Source organism: Hypanus sabinus, chromosome 14 (assembly GCF_030144855.1).
Source record: "Hypanus sabinus isolate sHypSab1 chromosome 14, sHypSab1.hap1, whole genome shotgun sequence".
In the NCBI taxonomy this organism is placed as follows: Eukaryota; Metazoa; Chordata; class Chondrichthyes; order Myliobatiformes; family Dasyatidae; genus Hypanus; species Hypanus sabinus.
This window is the reverse complement of record NC_082719.1, coordinates 27,180,800-27,202,940: the sequence shown is the minus strand read 5'-3', so window position 1 is coordinate 27,202,940 and position 22,141 is coordinate 27,180,800. Positions and strand designations below refer to the sequence as shown.

The following is a 22,141-nucleotide window of genomic DNA, read 5'->3' as shown; positions in this document are numbered from 1 at the left end:
GATTTGCTTTAACCAAAATTTCTGAATTGTTTTAATATCACAATATTAAGCTCTGTTTATTTGTAATCAATTTGATAGTTTATCTGGCAGGAATCAAATATCTGATTACACGTGTTATATTTTCACCACAAGTAGTTATTTACCATAGGTAAGATAGTGCTAGAAATTCATCCATTCCTATATTTTATTATCTTTTTGGAAATATTTGAAGATGTGAGCTTTTTTGCAAAATTACCTGCAGTAATTTTAATTATTCATTAATTGTGTTGCAAACCGAAATCTGTTTTCTTAAGGTATTGAAGTAGTATTCACCCATATTGTATATTTTTAGGAGGGAACTGGAGTGTTCCTTTCACAACTGATTGATAAATCCAGGGATCAGGTGTGGCCAGTTGAAATACCTGATCTGATTAGTAAGTCTGATAAGCTTTTCCACCATATGTTGCTTTAGTTACAATGAACATCTTAGCTGGAATCCTGAAACAGACAAATGACTCAGAACCTTCATCTGAGTAATAAGCTGTAGGTCCACTTTATTGTAAGTGCATTTTCACCCAATTCTAATGAGATTAGTCTGCAAAATGTTCTTAATATGAGCCGTCCCATGGCCCTTCACCCAAACAAGACTTGTACAGAAAAACAATGAAAACACAGGGAAATAATAAATTTTGAGTGTGGGATCAAAAAAACAAGCATCTACTTGTGGAAATCAAGCGAAAATGTCAGTTTCCAGTCTCCTGGCCTTGTATTTGTGTTAATTTGTTTGCAGCAGGTTCACTACTGTTTCAACTAAATTTAAAGAAAAATAGCAGATGCTGCAGGTTCGACAAAAATAGAATGCTGGAAACACTCAGCAAGTCAAATAGCACCTTTGGGGATAGGAGTTTAATCTTGAATGTTTCATTTATGGGTCTGTTTCATCACTCATTTAAGTTGCTCGGTTTCCTAGAGGTAACATTTTAATGGGTTGAATCAATTCCTGTTGTACACTTTGAAGGGACTGCTTCATTCCACTACTCTGCCTGCCTCATTTCTCCCTCCTCTCCCTCCTAACCCTACCACTCTTGGCAGCAAACTGGATCACTCCAATACAGAACAAAATGAGCCACAATCAATCAGACTTTTTTTTTGTGATGAACTGCCATTTGTTCATGTAATTTGGGCTTTTATTATTAGTAGATTGGTGTACAGATAACTAGATCAGTTTGACTGTCTTCTGATCAACTTACTGTCAATCTAGCAAGAGTCTTTCCTGATGGAACTGCTTGTTTTGTATCATCTTGTAGCCCCTTCTACCAGTAACCCATTCAGTAAAGATACAAACTAGTTGTGCACTTGAGAGTGCAATGGCAGGATGCACCGTACTATATTCGGTCCATCAGGCCTGGACTGTCCCATCCTCAGTCTAGCTTGTTTTGAATATCCCCAGCTGTAACTGTGCTGTGGATCACTGATTTCTTGAAGCCAAAGGGTACCCATACTGCAATTGCAAGATCAAACACTACCTAAATTTACAGCCTTTGATTCCGTGCTACGGAGCATGGATTTTCACTTTCAATGGTTTGGCGAGACGTGTAATGTGTAGGCTATTAAAAAGTGCACTTGGCTCAAACCCTTTATTGAACTTAATATAGAAAAAGTTTTGTAAGCAACATTTTACGAGGGAAGCCAAATTCTGAAGTTGATGTTTAATGTCTATAATAATGTGATTTAATACAGATGAGTGCTCACTGCCAGTGTAAATGTGATGGCCTGAAAGCCTTGTTTCCCTGCTTTGTGATTCTGATTAATATTCTGGTACCTGCAAAATTAAAATTTTGGTCAGATCACACCCACTCTTCCTCCTCTCTAGACTTTATTTTCTAGGTTGCGCTGAAATTATTTGGTCATCCTCATTAATTCACATGTTGGATTCCTTTATGTTAACGCTGATAGCCAGTGAGGGACTACCCATCGACTCAAAGAAAGTCAGTGGGTGAACTGGGAGGATTAAGCTGATCAAATGTGGTTGACTTGCACCAGGAAGATTGTGCTGGAGGTTTGCTGGTAATGATACGGTGCTCCTAGTGGTGCATTAATGGTTGGTTTGGGTAATTTAATGGCCATCAGAAGACTTAGGGTTTTGATTTTTCTACATCTGGTAGCTGGCAAATTGGTTTTCTTCATTTCAACTTGTCTTTCCTAGAAAGATGCAATGGGAAATGGTTTGAACAGGCTTTGTCACTTTCGTCCATGACATAGTGGTATAATGCAAGAGAGAATGTCTGCTGGCTGTTTCACCTAAGGTTCTGAATTTTAAACACAACAGAATACTTAAATATTGTGCATTCTCTTGAAGCTGACATGGTTTGTTTTGCAACAGAACAAGTTTTAAATCCTATAATGAGCTTTAGATTGGCAAGTAGACATGAGTTAAATTGATTTAATATACACTTGATGGGGAATGGGAAAACATCTTTTGGGAGTTCTGGTAAACATTTGTTTGACATAGTTTATGTGCAAGGCAAACTAATTTTGTGCTTGAAAATTTTCTCTGGGGAATGGTTTTACTCCTTCAGCTGCAAAAGATCAGACTATTATCAGAATCAGGTATATTATCACTGACTAGTCATTAAATTTTGTTGCAGTTTTTGGGTGACTGTTCTTTAAGTAGAATATATAATTGGTCTTTGAAGTGCAACACAAATTTAAAAGCAACACCAGTTGTACAATCTAAGGCTGCACTTTCTGTAATTAAAAGAAAAACAGACTCTTTGTTTTCCCAAACATTGCTAGGAAGTGAGAGACTGGAAAGAAACTATAGTGAAATCTGGTTTATTGGGACCAGTACATTTTGGCCCAATTAAGAGGCTGTCCTGATTAGCTGAAGTTTTGTGGAAGTAATTAAAAAGATAAAAACACAAACTAAAATTTAATTGAGTAACAAATTATGTATTTAAAAGAAACACAGAACAAATTGGAATACTATCAATGCTCCTTCAGTACTATAAAATGTATTGGTTCCTAATGGTTCAACCAGTGTATGGTGCCAGGTTTTGATTGACTGTAAATGAACAAAATCAGTGTAGTCACAGTGTAGAAAATGGACTGTCTTCATAAAATGCTGTCAATGATTACATCCTCTAAACATTCACTTTCATTGTAACATTTGAGATGATTGTCAGTATCTTCAAGTTCTTCATAGTTCTTAAGTTGTTGAACCAGTGAAGTCATTTGATTTTCACTCCCAGCTGTTATTTTGGTATCTCTAAGCCTGACTGCTTGAAACCACAATAAGCAAAAGAATTCTGAATTAGCTTACTGCTTAATTTTTGCCAACTGTCAGTGAGAAAAATCACTGCTTTTTGAACACAAACACATGCAACTGGTGCTATTTTAAAAACTATCCACTGTAAGCACAGTCTAGTGTCTAATGGCCACACAAGTGCATGTGACTAATGCTAGTTAGAAACTGTTCAGCAACCATTTTCTATCCCAATTAAGTGCCATAGTGTCCCAAATAAATGAAGGGAATCCAGGATGTTTTCACAATTAATTTTTGTTCTTTCAGAATTGTTTCAATTAAGTGGCTGCCCCAGTTAACTGATGGCCCAATAAACTGGAATCCACTGGATATAAAAATGAAATAAGTAGTGCAAAATGGGGAAAACTAGTGAGGCAGTGTACATGGGTTCACTGTCATTTGTAAATCTGATGGCAGCGAAGAAGCTGTTCCTAAAATGTTGAGTGTGTGTCTTCAGGATCCTGTACCATATCCTTGATGGTAGCAATGTGAAGAGGGTATGCTCTGGGTGATGGGGGTCTTTCATGACATATGCTGATTGAATGATTTTTTTTGTGGCATTGCCGTTGGAAGATTACCTCTATGGCTCAGGAGGCTTGTGCCCATGATTGAGCTGGATGAGTTTGCAACTTTATGCATCATTTCCCAATCCTGTGCCGTGACATCTCCGTACCAGATGGTGGTGCAACCAGTTAGAATGTTCTCCATAGTATATCTATATAAATTTGCAAGATTTGATGATGTATCATATCTCCTCAAATTCCTAAGGATATATAACTGCTGTTGTGCCTTCTTTGTAATTGCATCAATGTTGGGCCCAGGATAGAACAAAGAACATAGAACAGGACAGCACAGGGGCAGGCCCTCTAACCCACAATGTTATGGTGAACCAATTAAATTAGAAATCAATTGGTTAACTAATCTCTTCTGCCAGCACAATGACCGTTTCCTTCCACCTTCCTCTTTTGAAATTACCTCCCCTCACCTTAATTGCATGCCTTCTGGTATTAGACATTTCTATACTTGGAAAAAGATACTGTTTGTCTTTTCTATGCCTCTCATAATCTTACACACCTGCATCAGCTCTCCCCTCGGCCTCCATTGGTCCAGAGAAAACACCCACGTTTGTCCAACCTCTCATAATGGCATGTATCCTCTAATCCGGGCAACATCCTAGAGAATCTCTTCTGTAGCCTTCACAAACTCTCATCATTCTTTCTATAATGCAGTGACCAGATCTGTCTGCAGTACTCCAGATGCAGCCTAACTAGTGTTTTATAAACCTGCAATAAACCTTCCTAATTTTTGAACACAGTATCTTGACTAATAAAAGCAAGCATGCCATATACCTTCTTAACCACCCTATCAACCTCTGTGGCCACTCCAGGGTGCTGAGAACTTGGATCCCAAGGTCCCTCTGCTCACTTTAGGAGCTTGCCCATTAGTGTGCAGTATCTTTACATTTGACCTACCAGGATGCAACACTTCACTTTTGGTTGTTTTAAACTCCATCTGCCATTTCTCTGCCCATACCTGCAACTGAATTATTTCCCATTGTATTCTTTGGCAGTCTCCTACACTGTACACAACACTACCAATCTTCATATCATATGCAAACTTACTAGCTTGCCCATTTGCTTCATCCAAATCATTTGTATACATGGCAAGCAGCAGAGGTCCCAGTACAATATAGATCTTCAGAGAGGTTGCACCCAGGACCTTGAAACTGCTCATCCTTTTCACTGCTGATCCCTCAAGTACTGGTGTGTATTCCTTTGACTACCCCTTTCTGAAGTTCATAATCAATTCCTTGGTCTTACTGATGCTGAGTACAAGGTGGTTGTTGTGACACCACTCAACCAGCTGATCTACTTGCTCCTGTATGCCTCCTTGTCACTGTCCAAGATTCTGCCAACAATAGTTGTGTCATGAACCAATTTATAGATGGTGTTTGAGCTGTGCCTGGCCACATTGTCATGGGCATAGAGCGAGGTAGAGCAGTGAGCCAAGTATGCATCTCTGAGTTGCATCTGTGTCGATTGTCAGTGAGGAGGAGGTGTTATTACTAATTGTTACTGACTGTGGTCTTCTGGTGAGGGAGTTGAGGATCCAGTTGCAGAGGGAGACACAGAGGCCCAGGTTTTGGAGCTTGTTGTTTGGTACTGAGGGTATGATGATGTTGAATGCTGAGCTGTAATCAATAAACTGCAGCCTGCCTGTTGTCTTGGTGGTCCAAGGCCAAGTTGAGAGCCAGTTAGATTGTATCTGCTGTAGAACTATTGTACACTAGACAAATTGCAGCAGGCCCAGGTCCTTGATTAGGCAGACGTTGATTCTAGCCATGACCAACCTCTCGAAGCACTTCATCACAGTAAGTGTGAGTGCAGCTGGGCAATAGTCATTGAGACTACTCGCCTTGCTTTTCTTGGCCACTGGTATGATTGTCACCCTTTTGAAGCAGATGAGAACTTCTGACAGCAGCAGTGGGAAAAGTCCTTGAACACTCCTGCCATTTGGTTGGCACAAGTTTTCAGAGTCCTATCCGGTGTATTATCAGGGCCTGGCACATTGTGAGGGTTTACCCTCTTGAAAGATGTTCTGACATTGGCTGAGACTGAGATCAAAGGATCACCTGATGCTGCAGAGACTTGAACAGGAATAGTTTTATTTTCCCTTTCAAAGTGTGCATAAAAGGCTTTGAGCTCAGCTGGAAGTGAAGCAACACTGCCATTCATGTTAGATTTCACCTTATAGGAAGTAATGACTTGCAAACCCTGCCAGAGCTGACATGCATCCAATTCTATCTCTTACTGCAATCAGAATTGATTTTTATTTTGCTCTTAACATAGCCTTCTGGACTTGTACAGTTCAGAATCTCTGGTGTTGAATGCCATGATTTAGCCCTCAGCAGACTACCATTCTCCTGGTTCATCCACTGCTTTTCATTTGGGTCTGTCTGGTATGTTCTCGAAGGCACATACTCATCCACACAGAAGACTGTGACAACTGGCATATTCATTCAGATTCAAAGATAAATCCCTGAATATTGTCCAGTCCATTGGCTCAAAGCAGTCCTGTAAGTGCTTCATATCTTCATTGTTTGGCCCACAATCTCTACCTGCACACCATGATTAGACGTACAGCCAGATGATTGGACTATCTAAAGAGCGGTGTGTGAACACCGGTAAGCACTCTGGATGATTGTGTAACAGTGGTTAAGTGTGTCGGCTCCTCTAATTCCACAGGTGATATGTCATTGTGGTGATTGTTCAGAGACCTCTTGCTGGCCTGGCTGAAAACCCCACAATGATCAGAAGGGGATCATGCCTTGGAAGAAAAAATGGACGACACTTGTCTGCTAATGTTCCATGTTGAGTGAATAGCATTGAGGCAGAACCACCAGGTCTGTGCACCACAATGGGTTAATCCTGAAGCATACTCCAAGGCCTCTGATTTTAAGAGACCCTGCTGTTCTGTCTTTGCGGTGGATGGTGAAGCCCTCTGGCTACAGCACTCTGCTTCTGAAATAGCGGAGGTGAGACAGGTTTCTGTGAAGCAAAGTACACCTCAGTCCCTAATGTCCTGGTACTGCAGTCTTGCTGTGTATTTTTCAATTATATTTAACTGAAACTGTACATTTGCCAGCAGGATAGTGGAAAGTTGGGGGGGGGGAGAGGTGGGTCTAAGAGCTTTGCATCTCAATCTTGCTTACAGACTAGCATACTTTCCTCGTTTCCTTTTTCTTAAAGAAGCCATTGCACAAACCATTGTCTGATCAAATATATTGTAATTAACACCATCTTGTGTTAGGAATTTTGAGCATGCAACATGCAGGATGATGAGGCATAATCAAAATGCTCTTTAGATGAGCTGTAAGCCATGAACTGAATAATGCATCTGAGAGCACAATGACATCATTAAAAGTTGAGGTAGTTACCCAGGGCATCGTTAACCGGACACTAGCAAAGCTTCCCTAACTCCCTAATGGGAGAGGCTTGCCATAAAGGGACTAGGACATTGTTTCTGAAGGCAATTGAGTGATATAGAGGATTCCTCATAATTTGATTACCACCAAATATCTTCAGGCATCCCAACTTTGCATAGTTGAAGTATTCTGAATGTTTTACCAGAAGTCCAATTGAGAACTGTGTCCATCCCACTTTCGTTTCCTGATTCATTCTTGGAGAATCGTGGGCTCTTGTAGTTATTGATTTGAATGACAGATAGTTATGAAGTATGTAAATACACTCAGACCGCACAGTGCGTTCTTCGGAGCTGGAGCGCTATGTAAATCAGCGCTGTGCGGGGTCATTATAACATTATGTAAATGGACATGTGTGCCTGATTTTTAAAAAAAAATCAAAACAGATATATTTTATGTGTACACAGTAATTTGTGGAGTAACAGACATGCAAATAGGCCTAACCCGTACATCAGTGGAGCAGCAGGGGAGGGAAGCAGGTGGTGGTTACATCTTGGAGAAGGGACCAGGCTGTAGGTCCTTCTTTAACTTTGGCTTCTCCAAGTAAGCATCAGAATTTGCCTGCCTGCCTTTTCTTAAGTTTCCTCTCATGAAGAGGTTCTCGGTAGTAGGAAATCATGTTGAGAACACCTCTCTTTGCCTTATTGTTTCGATCCCAGTCAGGGTCATTATCAATGAATGTTGCAAATTTCAAAGTGGCACCAACATCAACCTGATGCTCACCAGCTTCCAAACGCCATATCACTTGTTTCACATCCATGCTAATGCTTTTCATAGCCATCTTAGGTGTACAACCCTCATTGCAGGCCGTTTTCCAGACATTTTGGGTTTTTAAAAAAATGGAATAAATTGGTGAGGGAGCAAGAACGTTTACACATGCAGGGGAGACCAGAGTATGAACTAATATGTGATTGGCTGTGAGTGGCTCAGAGCTTATGTAAAGTGCTCTCATTGGCTGATTTCTGTAATGGCTGCAGCTCTTGAGAAGTTGTAAGTGTTGCATAGAATGAATTTTTTGTCATTTAAATTAAAAAATTTCAGTAAAGAATTGAATAACTGCATTGTAACCATTCGGCTCTGTAGGATAGTGTTATGTGGGGTCTGAGTGTATATAACCATTTTTTTTCCCCACCACTACCTTCAGTGATGGGTTAATCATTGTCTATTCTGTGGATCAATGGAGGTCGAGTTTCAGGGGAACCATTGTTGCTGTATTGTTTTCTCATCTACTCAAATGTTTATTTTCAGTTTCCACCTGGAAAAACTCACAATTTGTGTTTTCTAATTTTACTCTTTGGTTTTGAATATCAAAACCGTAGTTAGTGTTGTCAAATACCACAATCATTTGTTTGTTTAAAATCTAGTAATACGGGGACTCCTACCAAAGAGTATGATTAGGTATTGCCAAGTTTGCACCATATGTATTTGTTTCATTAACAGGAGTACTTTAGCACCTGTTTGGATGTGAGCTCAGCTGAGACCAGATGGTGAGGAATTTGTACCTTTTTTATGTTGCAGGTTGCTGGGAGTTGCTTATTTATAGCATTTTCAGTCTGTTGCTATGGAGACCAGGTGTTAGCTTCAGTAAGCTGATAATCTCAGATTCATTTGTTAGTGTAATGTGTGTAGCATCTCACAGCTGAGTCCAATCTTCCAATAGATTAAATGGAGCCATGCCTGTACTAAAGTGGGGGAAAAAAGAGCAAGACCATTGCTGTTTCCTCCCACTAAAGGCTGAAAATGCCAAGCTGTGGAATTGAAGTGTTCATTTGTTAGTTATCTGAACAAGTCACTAACACTGACGAGAAGGCTTGCACATCGTACCTTTTCACGTTGGCATGTGGAAAGGTGTAAGATGCAATTAGTTCAAATGAACTGATGCTGTATCTCTTTTGTTTTGGAGGGAGATTGCAAACTTGGTTTATCTTGATTTTCATTTACTTTAAAAGTTTTGGGGAGATAATTGGGAGGAGTAAATGTCAGTGATACAGAAACACTAGGCCAACAAGGAATAGCAGTATCTGGATATAAATCTATCTGGAGCAGGATTCTCTTGATCTAATTAAGTGGTCTGGGTTAAGATTTTTAACCTGGTTTTCAGAAGTAATTCGACTTGTTGAACAAGCAGTCTTGTGGGTTGGCAGAAATGACAAATACTATCAACAGTATAAATGCCTATGTTAAAATATTGCAAGGTCCTCTTGTTCTGGAGGTGTAGTATGATCAATTGTGGAATAGTTAGAGATTGTGTACTATCAGGGAGCATGCCATCTTTGTCTTGATGTGTATTATTGAAGGAAGGAGGAATGTGAGTGGAAATACGGAAGAGCTGAGCTGCTATTTCCACATTTCAGAATGGAGGTTGTGTTACCTGCTCAGGGTTGGAGGGATTTGAACATTTTATAAAAAGGAACTATAATGGGACCTTGAAAAGGGCAGCATGCTTAATGTCAGCATGGTGGCCAGGCAGATGTGTTGCATGCTCAGGATCCCTTTGGGAAAGTGTTAAAACTGGATTTCTTGAACAACGTGAGCTTGAGTGATTATGCTGCTAACAGGAGCCAAATGTGAGGGTTTTGGGGAATTGAACTTGGCAGAGTAAATGTATAACCCCTACATGACTGAACTTGATTTTGTCCGTGTTCTGGTTTGAGTTTCTGTTTTGGAATGTAGTATAGGGATGTAAAGTATAGGGATTTGGTGAACATGAAAATGGGGGTTGTGCAACCACTGTTTAAAATATAGTTAATTTTTTCTCTGCTTTAATTTGGGGTTAACTGAGAAACTTTTTAAAGAGGTAAAGGTATTTCTTCCAGATGATTGATTTGGTAATAAAGGGAATGGCGAATTAATAAATGAAATCTGATTAGATGGAGGATGGGCAGCCGAGCCTTGTGATTATTTTACTCCCACATGTAGAATTTTGAAATCTTTCTTGGGAGATTGTGCATGAAGAAACTGATTAAAGATTTTTGCATGACAGGAATCTGGGTTTGGGCTGGAGCATGGAGAGCCTAAAGTGGTCACCCTGTAGTTGGAAAGTGTCAAAATGGATAATCATCTAAAAGAACAAAAGTTTTTTTTTAAACGTGTGATATCCTCAAAGTAGTTTTTAGCAAGTATACAAAACATAAAAATCATGACAGGCATTGGCTTGCTGAAAGGGATTTTTTATAACAGTGCCATTTCTGCAGAGTATATTGAAGCCCTGATACAAGTGTGAAGTATTATTATTAAGTAAGTGTGTGTTATTATTATTAAGTGTGTGTGTGTGTGTGTGTGTTCTGTTGGGGGTGGGGTGGAAAAAGAAAGGGTGAATGGAAAATTGTGGGTACATGCTGGAAGTAGTGATGTGTGGATAGCAGATCGAGATCAGTTTGGGAGCTAGAGAGGAAGTTGCAGAAGGAGGACCCTCTGATGACTTGGTAGCACAGACAGGAAAAATATTGGGAAGACCACATAGACCTTTGTGTAGTGTGGGACAGAATGCTGTAGGGTATTTGGGGCATGTTCTGAGGAACAAATGATTTGTTCAAGATGAATGGATTGATCTCGATCTGTTCAAGATGAATGGATTGTCTCTCAATGGGGTAGCAACCAGTGTTGTAGAATGAAGTTGTGTGGAGTTTTTGAACTAAACTGGTCAATGAATGCATACCAGCACTCCTTAGTAGAAAAGAAAAATGAAATACATTGAGGAATTGAAAGAGTCAAGGCAGAATAGTATTGGATGGGAGTAAACTAAAAGTAAAATGCAAAACATTGATTCTGGAATGCATGCAAGTAGGTACCAATCTTATTAACCAGTTTGTGTGAATGCCAAATATGGAAAGCTGTGACTTTGTTGCAATAATGCAAATGTGACTCAAAGGACAGGTTTAGGGACTTTTTTTTCTCTCCCTAGGATATCAGAAGTTTGCTTTTTTAAAATGGTGGAAGTGCAGGTGAGAGAATGTTCTTAATCCATAGCTCTCAGTGTACAATCTATTATGGTTTCTTTCAAGAATTTAACCTTGAATATCACAATTGAATGTTCCTCCAATAGAAACCTGGCAGTGTGTACTACGTTTGAAGCACTTTATTTTATTTTAAAGCAAGCAGATTTTTCATTCTGGTCATTATTTTATTTTATCAATTGCTTTTATTTGATGTTTTTGGCTTCTGCTGCCATTGGCAAATTCTATTTATCAACCCTGCCAGGCTCTGCAGAGTTATAAATATCATCAATCTTTTCTGTTCCAAGAACTTCCCTAGCTTCTCAATTTTATTTGAATAAATAAATTACCCCTCCCTGGAATGACTATAGTATTTATTTTTGTAGCTTCTAAGTTCCTCACATTTTTTATGGAGTCTGGAAACAATCCAGTGCATGGAAGATGCATCACTATCCCCTTGTTCTTGTACTATGACTCTGCTTATGAAGTCTGTTATCCTGTGTTCTTTAGGAAGCTTTCTTCAGCCTGCCCTGCTTCTCAACAATTTATGCACATTTGGAGCCAAGATTGATAGATAAAACTAATGGAAGATTGGGAGAACTTTACAGTGCAGGTGTTACGGGTGCGGATCGGGTAGATTTAAATAAGGGCAGTGGTATGGAAACTAAAGCCAGTTACTTAGATGACAGGTGAAGAAAGAAAAGGCAAATGTATGATGCATGGCAAGTGCACTACTTTGTTAGACCCAGGATGAGCATTGTTTTGTGAGGGGAAGTGAAAAGGAAAACAGTTGAGATCAATTGAACTGGAGGTTCTTTACAGGCACGGGTAAGATCCAGTTAAAGGTCGCGATTAGAGGTAAATAATTGTTTTCACAATGGAATATGATGGACGTTGGTGTTCCCTGAGTTCTAGGGCTGCGACCACTGGGTTTAAATGTGATCAGTCAGCTGTAGTCAGCATGGTTTCCTCAAGGGAAAACCTTGCCTGACAAATCTGATGGAATTCTTCGAGGCAATAACAAGTAGGAAACTAAGGAGAATCAGTTGATGTTGTGTACTTGGATTTTCAGAGGGTCTTTGAAAAAGATGTCACGCATGAAGCTTCTTAACAAGTTACATGGAATTATGTGAAAGATTCTAACATGAATAAAGCAGTGGCTGATTGGCTGGAAGCAAAGAGTGGGAACAAAGGGAGCCTTTTCTGGTTGGCTGCTGGTGATTAGTGGTGTTCCAGAGCGGTCTGTGTTGGGGCAGATTCTTCTTGTCTTCTATGTCATTGATCTGGATGATGGAATTGATGGTTTTGTTGCAAAGTTTGCAGATGATATGAAGATAGGTGGAGGGGCAGGTAGTTTTGAGGATGCAGAGAGGCTACAGAGGACAGGAGAATGGGCAAAGAAGTGGCAGGTGGAATACAGTGTCAGGAAGTGTATGGTCATGCACCTTGATGGAAGAAATGAAAGGGTTGACTGTTTCCTAAATGGAGAGAAAATAGAAAAAACTGAAATGCGAAGGGACTTAGAAGTCCTTGTGTAGGATTCCCTAGAGGTTAATTTGTACGTTGTGTATGTGTTGAGGAAGGCAAATGCAATGTTAGCATTCATTTCAAGAGGACTGGGATTTAACAGTAAGGATGTAATGTAGAAACGTTTTAAAGCATTGATGAGCCCTCACTTGGAGTATTGTTAGCAACTTTTGGCCCCTTATCTTGGGATGTGCTGAAACTGGAGAGAGTTCAAAGGAAGCTCGTGAAAATGATTCCAGGATTGAATGGCTTGTCGTGTGAAGAGCGTTCGATGGCTCTGGGCCTGTATTAACCAGAATTCAGAAAAATGAAGGGTCGCATAATTAGAACGTGTCAAATGATGAAAGGCCATCATTGAGTGGATGTGGAAAGGATGTTTCTTATGGTGGGAGAGTCTAGGACCTGAGGGCACAACCTCAGAATAGGAGGCCATCCTTATAGGACAGGGATGAGGAATTTCTTTAACCAGCGAGTGGTGAATCTATGAAATTCTTTACCATAAACAGCTGTGGAGGCCAAATCTTTAATGTACAAAGGCAAAGGTTGATAAATGATTGATTGGTTAGGGTGTGGAGGGATACAAGGAGAAGGTAGGAGATTGGGGCTGGTATGAAAATTTGATCAGCCATGATGAGATGGCAGAGCAGACTCCTAGTTCTGCTCCCATATCTTATGGTCTTAATCATTGATAGCAGATGTTGGTGTAAGGTTGAATTACCAAATTTTGTGGCTGAAGTGAAGTGGAATAGTAATGTTCTTCACAAAGATGGGGTTGCACAGTAGCAAGGTGGCTAGTGTTGTACTTGATAGCACCAGCAATTGGAATTCAATTCTTGCCACAGTTTGTAAGGAGTTTGTATGTTCTCCTTCGACAGTGTGGCTTCCTGTCACATTCCAAAGACGTACCGGTTCGAGTTAGTAAATCGTGGGCATGCACCAGAAGCATAGTGACACTATTAGCTGCCCCCAGCGCATAATTGGGGCTGTGAATGTCATTTTGTTTTGATGTACATGCAACAAGTAAAGCTGAACTTTAAGACACCAGCTGGGTTGCATGGGAATATGAGTGTCATGAAATTTAAATTTAATGCAGAGCCAAGAAGTGTGAGGTTTTGCATGTTGACAAAAAAAAGATAAGGGGAGTCAATAAGCACTAACTAGCGGAGTTCCAAAGTATGTGCTTGAACAGAGAAGACGGGAAGTACTTGTACTTGATCCTTAAGTATTACTGTTAAAGCCAATAGACTATGAGATTCTTAACAGTGTGCAAATTATAGAAGGGTTGCAGAAAACATTTGCCTGAATAGTCCAAGTTTGAGGGATTTCAACCGCTAGGTTAGACAGGTGGTTATGCTTAAAACAATGACGCTTGAGAGCACAATAGTACAGGAACATGATTTGGTTTACATATGGTAATTAGAAAGAAAGCTGATCTTACTGGCGAGTTCAAGGGAGCAGGGATGCAGATTTAAAGCTTTGGGCAAAAGGTAATATGAAGGAATCAGAATCAGGTTTACTATCATCAGCATGTGCCGTGAAATTTGCTAACTTTCCAGCAGCTGAAGTGCTGCAATACTGCAATACGTAATGGAGAAAAAAACTGAATTACTCTGTGTGTGTGTGTGTGTGTGTGTGTGTGTGTCCGTCCGTCCGTCCGTCCGTGTCTTGGATACCACCGAGGCTAGTGCTCATGATGGAGCTGACTAAGTTTACAACTCTCTGCAGCTGGCTTCTATCCTGTGCAGAATCCACCCCACTGCACTGCACCAGACGAGACGGTGATGCAGCCAGTTAGAACGTGCTCCACAGTACTTCTGTAGGAGTGTGCTAGTACTTCTGTAGGAGTGTGCAAGTATTTTTGGGGACATACCAAACTCCTAATGAAATATAGCTGCTGCCGTGCCTTCTTTGTAGCTGCATCGATATATTGGACCTCGGTAGTTCAGAGTACAGTTAGCCCTCCTTAAACGGGTTTCTGCATGCAGGGGTTCAACCAACCGCGGATCAGGAAAACCTGGAAGTTCTCTCTCCAGCACTTGTTGTTTGAGCATGTACAGTCTTTTTCTTGTCATTTTCCCTAAACAATACAGTATAACAACTATTTACATAGTATTTACATTGTATTAGGTATTATAAGTAATCTAGAGATGATTTAAAAGTACAGGCTGTCCCTGGGTTATGAACGAGTTCCGTTCCTGAGTCAGTCTTTAAGTCGGATTTGAAGTCAGAACAGGTACATCCGATATTATGTAGGCTCAGTTAGTAAAACGTTTGTCTTAGTATATAGTACATATTTTACCTTTCTATGCATATAAAACCCTTAAGAAACATATGTATTTCAATAATTAAACCACTGCGTTGCTTAGTAATCATTGTAGCTTTCATCGGGGCAGAACCTTTCAAATGCTCCATTAAAATTGTTCCGATCGTTGGCCAACTGTAGTCTAATGCTTTTCCAATGACCGATGGCGTTTCACCTGTTTCCGATCACTTTATTACTTCCACTTTATTTTCAATCCTGATCGTGATTATTTTCGTGAACAGAAACCCTGCGGATTCAGAGCTGCGCCGGGTTCTAATGTCCACTGCACTGATACATGTTAAGTAAGGTCCGGTGTTCCGCTGGGTCTTAAAGACCACAACATTGAGATAGGTTAAATAAGGGACTTGAGCATCTGGGTTTTTTGGTATCCGTGGGGGGTCCTGGAACCAATCCCCCGTGGATAAGGAGGGCCGACTGTAGTTAGGATCTGGAAATCACTGCCTGTATGGTTGGCGGAAACAGAAATATGCCTGAACAAAGGGATTAAATGACGTGTAGAGTTGTGGGAAAAGAACAGGTGCATAGACTTGATGGGCTGAATAACTTTTCATGCTTTCCTTTATTCTACAATTCTGCTTGGATCATTATGGACTTGATACATTTACTGTCATTATGAATGTTGTCATTTGAGATGTGAGTGGACATGTTTATTAAGGCAGCTCTTTGGATTGTGCTTATTCCCTAGTACTTCTGGCTGATGGTGTATGAATGACATGGTCTGTCTGATAGATCTGACTGCAGCTGACTATGGTATTTCAACTTTAGGTTTGAGTTTTTTCCCTGTATAGGAGTTGCAATGTTGAATTTTCAGCATTTTGTTGCCCACCAAGCACAGAACTGCTCATATAGTGGTTTCCCCAAGTCCTGGACAATTTTACCAATAAAACTCCTCTTTAACTCTAACTATAATTGAAAGCTTTGTGGTTTCAAAAGTGATCAATCACTCTGTTGAAAATCCTCCACTGTGTAATGTTTGGGGAAAACGGCTGGGGAAAAGGTGGAGCTGTATGTGTGAATTTCTCCCCCTCCCTCCAATTGAAATCTGGTGAATTTTTCAAAAGCTCTAAAAAGCATAACAAATCTCTTCTAATGGAATAATTTACAATTGTGTTCCAATAAAGTTGATGGTTAAAAACAAAGTGGGTTTGTAACCAAAGTTTTAATCTGGGGAAATGAATATTCAACACTTTCATTGAGTGTATTTATAATGCAAATTTGCATTTAAACTACCTACAGGTCAATAGCCTCTGCATCAAAAATTCTTGAATTAAATCTTCCACCTCAAATCATCTAAATGTACTGACAAGTTTGAGTGCGGATTCATTCACAAGCCAAATAAATTGATACAAATGTTGATAAGTCAACCTGATTTTAGTAAGTGGGTGTTTTTGTAGCAGTGTTTATATGCTACCAGAATGGGTTCCTGGCTGACTCTTGAGCTTTATGAGCAGTTAGCCTTTTATAATCCATTTTCCTAATGTCGTAATTAAAGTTGGATCTTGATTCTTTCACAGTTAGAGAGCTTGATGTATCCCTGTTCTGTTGCATTGCACTTGCAGAATAATGAGTGTTTGTTAGTGTAAATACAAGTATATCTACTCCATATTGAATTTTTCATCTCTTTAATATGCTTGGAAACAGAACAACGATGTGAGTTGGCTTAGCAAGTTGGTTAGAGTTAAATTACAGCAAACGTTCTTTTATTGCTGCCTTTCCCTTTTGATATATTAGCTTAACAACTTGAAATTGCTATAAAAGCGTGCGGGTAAATTTGGCATGTGTTATTTGGAAACTATTTGGGGAATTGAAGTTGCTGTCTCAGTTCCACTACCTTATTAATGTGTCATCTTGATGTTCTGGTCTTGAACAGAAATGCTGACATTTGAAAGCAGCAAACAATACACAAATAACAGAGTACTTGATTTATACTAAAACTGCCTTGTCTTCCACAATCATTAAAATTTTAAAATCCAGACAATTTATCTTTATTCATGCTGATAAAATTGATGTTTTGCTTTTCACTACATCAGAGGCACAAATTAGAAGCTAATGTGCTTTATTTGTGAGCAATGGCATCCTCCAAATGGGTAATTCACTTTCTACTCCTTTTATTTTGCTTTTTAACAATGCACTTTGAGTTAAGACCTTTTTCACTTGACGTTCTGCTTAATCCAGTATTTTTTTTCACTAAATTCATGGGAATTGGGATTATCATGCTATTCTCAAGATTTCTCTGAATTCTAGTTTTTCTGTTGCTATGAATGTAATGAACATTTCAAGGTGAGTTTCAGTGGTGCTCACACCTTGCATCTTCCATTATATTCTGAGACACAGTGTGGAGCAGGCTCTTCTGGCCCAGTGAGCTGCACAACGATGAAAGACATTGCTCGTGTGGGTAGTCAGAGGCTGACATGGCTAACACGAGCAGTTACAGTTTTAAGGTGCTTGGAAGTAGGTTCAGAGGAGATGGCAGGGGTAAGTTTTTTTTAATGCAGAGACTGGTGAGTGCATGGAATGGGCTGCCAGCAATGGTGGTGAAGGTGGGTACAATAGGGTCTTTTAAGAGGCACTCCTGGACAGGTACATGGAGCTTAGGAAAACAGAGGGCTATGGGTAACCTTAGGTAAATTTTAAGTCAGTACATGTTCGGCACAGCATTGTGGACTGAATGGCCTATATTGTGCTGTAGGTTTTCTACAACTCAGTGGCCTACCTATTTGACACCAGGATAATTTAACCTTTGCTCTACAAGGTTTCTTTTAATCCGTTGAGACTTCAAAGCATTTGTGGTCTTTTTGAAGAAAAGGTACCTGCATGTCTTAGTAGATGAAACACAAAGTTAGCCTGCAGCTACAGCAAATAATTAGTATGGCCAGTGGAACGTTAGTCATTATTGTAGGAGAGATGGAGCATGTCACAAATAACTGTGGGTCAGCTGTCTAAGAAGAATAACCAGATGGCTTGAGTCGCAAAAATAGATTGAGGTGCTTTTATTTACAAAAATAGTGGAAAAACAAGAACCTAGACATCCACATCAAAACAAGAAAAAGAATGAAAAAAAATACAATATATACAGCTTGCAATTGTCACCTGTCTGTTTAACAGCCACCCTCAGATTAAATAGAAAAAAACCCCAAAGCCTTGGTAACTAACTCAATTATCTTCCATTCACACAATCAGAAACTACTGCCAGTTCTCACAATAAACCTCATTATAAGAGTCACTATTTCCCAGATAAATAACTTAAATAAACCCCAAAACTTTACCACAAGATGAGTAATTAGGTAACATAACCCTTGACCCAGTTAAAGATGGTATCCTCCACCATCAGCACACCTTTGCAAGTTGCTGCTGCCTCTATAAGACAGCTCCATGCAGCAGCTCTGTCTCAGACCCAGTGACTGTGCAGGAGAGAAGCATCAGATTATCATGACACTTTGGCAAAACACTTATTGGAAAGATGAATATGAATAAATTGACCTGAGATAATTAAACTGTAACATAGTGTGATTCTTTTTTCATACCTGTTACTGATGGGGATAAGTGTAAAATTGTGACTGTTGAATTATTGTGATGCGTGCACTCACCACAGTGACGGGGGAATAATATGTGTGGATGACCGTTTGAGTGTTTTACTGAATGTGCTATGTGTCATCTGTAATCAGTGATGGGCCTTCGTCACAGAGTACAAAAGTTGGAAACAGTTGTGGTGGTGAAACCACACTTTTAGTGCTGCATGCAATTTTTGTCTCGGTATTTATAATGGATTTACTTCAATTGATCTGGAGCAGAGGAATTAGCAAGGCATTTGACAAAGTACCCCATACAAGGCTTATTGAGAACGTAAGGAGACATGGGATCCAAGGGGACATTGCTTTGTAGATCCAGAAGTGACTTGCCCACAGAAGGCAAAGAGTGGTTGCAGACGGGTCATATTCTGCATGGAGGCTGGTGTACCAGTCGTGTTCCACAGGGATCTATTCTGGGATCCCTACTCTTTGTGATTTTTATAAATGACCTGGATGAGGAAGTGGAGGGATGGGTTAGTAAATTTGCTGATGACACAAAGGTTGAGGATGTTGTGGATAGTGTGGAGGGCTGTCAGAGGTTACAATGGGACATTGATAGGATGCAAAACTGGGCTGAGAAGCAGCAGATGGAGTTCAACCCAGATAAGTGTGAGGTTGTTCATTTTGGTAGGTCAAATATGATGACAGTATATAGTATTAACAGCAAGATTCTTGGCATTGTGGCGGATCAGGGGGATCCAAGGGACACTCAGAGCTGCTACGCAAGTTGATTGTGTTTAAGAAGGCATACGGTGCATTGGCCTTCATCAATCGTGGAACTGAGTTTAGGAGCCGAGAGGTAATGTTGCAGCTATATAGGACCCTGGTCAGACCCCACTTGGAGTACTGTGCTCAGTTCTGGTTGCCTCACTACAGGAAGGATGTGGAAGCCATAGAAAGGGTGCAGAGGAGATTTACAAAGATGTTGCCTGGACTGGGGAGCATGCCTTATGAGAATAGGTTGAGTGAACTTGACTTTTTTTCCTTGGAGCGGCGGAGAGATGGAGCTGACCTGACAGAGGTGTACAAGATAATGAGAGGAACTGATCATAAGGATAGTCAGAGGCTTTTCCCCAGGGCTGAAATGGCTAGCACGAAAGGGCATAGTTTTAAGATGCTTGGAAGTAGGTACAAAGGAAATGTCAGGGGCAATTTTTTTGAGAGATTGGTGAGTGCATGGAATGGGCTGCTGGCAACGGTGGTGGAGGTGGATACGATAGGGTCTTTTAAGAGACTCCTGGATGGCTATGTGGAAAAATAGAGGGCTATGGGTAAAGCCTAGGTAGTTCTAAGGTAGGAACATGTTCGGCACAGCTTTGTGGGCCAAGGGGCCTGTATTGTGCTGTATTTTTTCTGTGTTTCTAGAGGAGGTTCAGTAGATTGATCCTGGAAATAAGGGGCTGAGGTGTACAGAATTGAACATTATTGGAATATAAAAGTGGTTGTTTTAACTAAACCATAGAAAGTTCTGAGGAAGATTGGCAGGATGCTTCTAAGGAAAAATATATAATTAAGGGTAGTATTTCAGAATATAGGGTTTATCTATTTAACGCCGTGTTGAAGAGGAATTTATCCTGAGGGCTGAGAGTCCTTAAAATTCTCAACAACAGCTGAGAAGGAGAAGTCATTGAATTCCTTTCAGGTAGAGATTGGTAGAGCTTTTAAACCTGGATTTTGAGGAGTGGGGGTTAGGGGGGGAAGATGGCTGAGGCCTTGATTCATTCAGCGGTGATCTGATCAATAGCAGATGAGGACTGAGAGGCTGAATGACCTACTCCTGCTCTTGTTTCTTTTTTGCTTGGGTAAGGACTGGATCAATGCATACTATGGCCAGGAATTTATTTAATTTCACTAAGAATTCTGTACCCTTTTTTTAAAATCTCTAATCCTTTTGCAATAGAGGCCACCATAACATTTTCTTTCCAGAGTGCTTTCTGGTGATTCATGTACAAAGAAGGCAGAGAAATTATCTGCTTCATTTCTAAGACAAAATACTTCTTTGATGTTTTGTTTACTAAAATGATTATTTTTTTCCCACATCGTTGTGCATTTGTCTTGTCATTACACATTTCCTTAGCCTGAAACAATCCATCTGAAGTCGCTCTATTTTGCTTGCAGCCTGCAATAGCACAATTGTATCAGCAAACCTTGATGTATTATATGTTGTCTCCCTGTCTAAATGATTCAGACTGTTGAACAGACTCTTTCTACATTGACATTGTATGCCTAATCCCATGTGCTTTAATTTTGTTTAATGACATCTTGTGTAGTATCTTTTATTGGAGAGTATAACAAATAAACTACTTCAATTGTTATCCCATGTCTGTTGGTTAGAACCTCAGCGTCTGCAGGTTTATCAAACAATGTTTTGTTTTCATCAACTTGTGTTAATGTTGGTCTCCATTATTTTCTAGGTACCGTATTATGATTACATAGATTAAAAATATTTTGACTGTTTTCTTTCCCTTAAATCTGTGGGATGCTCTTGTAATCTCTGGAATGTTGTGAAATGTAACTCAGTGCATCCAGTATTGCAGGCACCAAGCACTCTGTGTACACTTCAACAAAAGCTACCTCTGACATTCCACCCCCCCACCTCCCAATACTTTCTTCCAATCACCTTAAAGTTATGCCCTCTTGTATCAGCTACTTCTATCCTGGAAAATAATCTCTGGCTATCTACTTGATCTATGCCTCTTGTACAGCTCTAACAAGTCACCTCTCATCCTCCATTCCAAAGAGAAAAGCCCTAGTTCACTCAACCTTTCTTCGTAAGATACATATTTTCTATACCAGTCAGCAAACTGGTAAATCTGTACAACCTTTCTGAAGCTTCCTACAATTAGGCAACCAGAACTGAACACAATGCTCCCAAGTATGGTCTAACAAGAGACCTGCAACATTACCTCAAGGCTCTTAAACTCAATTCTCTAACTGTTGAAGGACAATACACCATACATTGTCTCAACCTCCCCATCAATTTGCACAGAAACTTTGAAAAACCTATGGACATGGACCCCAAGATTGTTCTGTTCCTGCACACTGCTAAGAACCCGACTATTAATCTTGTACTCTGCCTTCAAGTTAGATCTTCCAAAGTGTTTAACTACACATTTCCAGATTGAACTCCCTCTTCACAGTTTTGTAGACTATATGTCCCATTGTAACCTACAACAACATTCTACACTATCCAAACACCAACCTTTGTGTCATCTACAAACTTAGTAATGCAGCCCACTATTTCCTCATCCAAGTAATCTAAAGTCACAAAGCAAGGATCCTAAATTATATCCCTGTAGATCCCAGGCAGAATGCACTTCATCTTCTGCCGCATCTTGCTTTCTGTGGGCAGGCCAGTTCTGAATCCACGCAACGGAGTTTCCATGGGTTCCATGCCTCAGACTTTCTGGATGAACCTATATCCAGGGAAGCCTTTGTCAATTGCCTTACAAAAATCCACTGCTCTACCTTCATCAGTTTATTTTGTCACCTCCTCAAAACTTAGTCAGGCTTGTGAGGCGT

General features: G+C 40.0%; 1 protein-coding gene across 7 annotated transcripts in view; it reads left to right on the top strand.

Moving 5' to 3' along the window:
- The window catches only part of LOC132404620 (prominin-1-A-like), a 161,383-nt gene that overhangs the window by 43,057 nt on the left and 96,185 nt on the right, over positions 1–22,141 (top strand). The window lies entirely within an intron of this gene.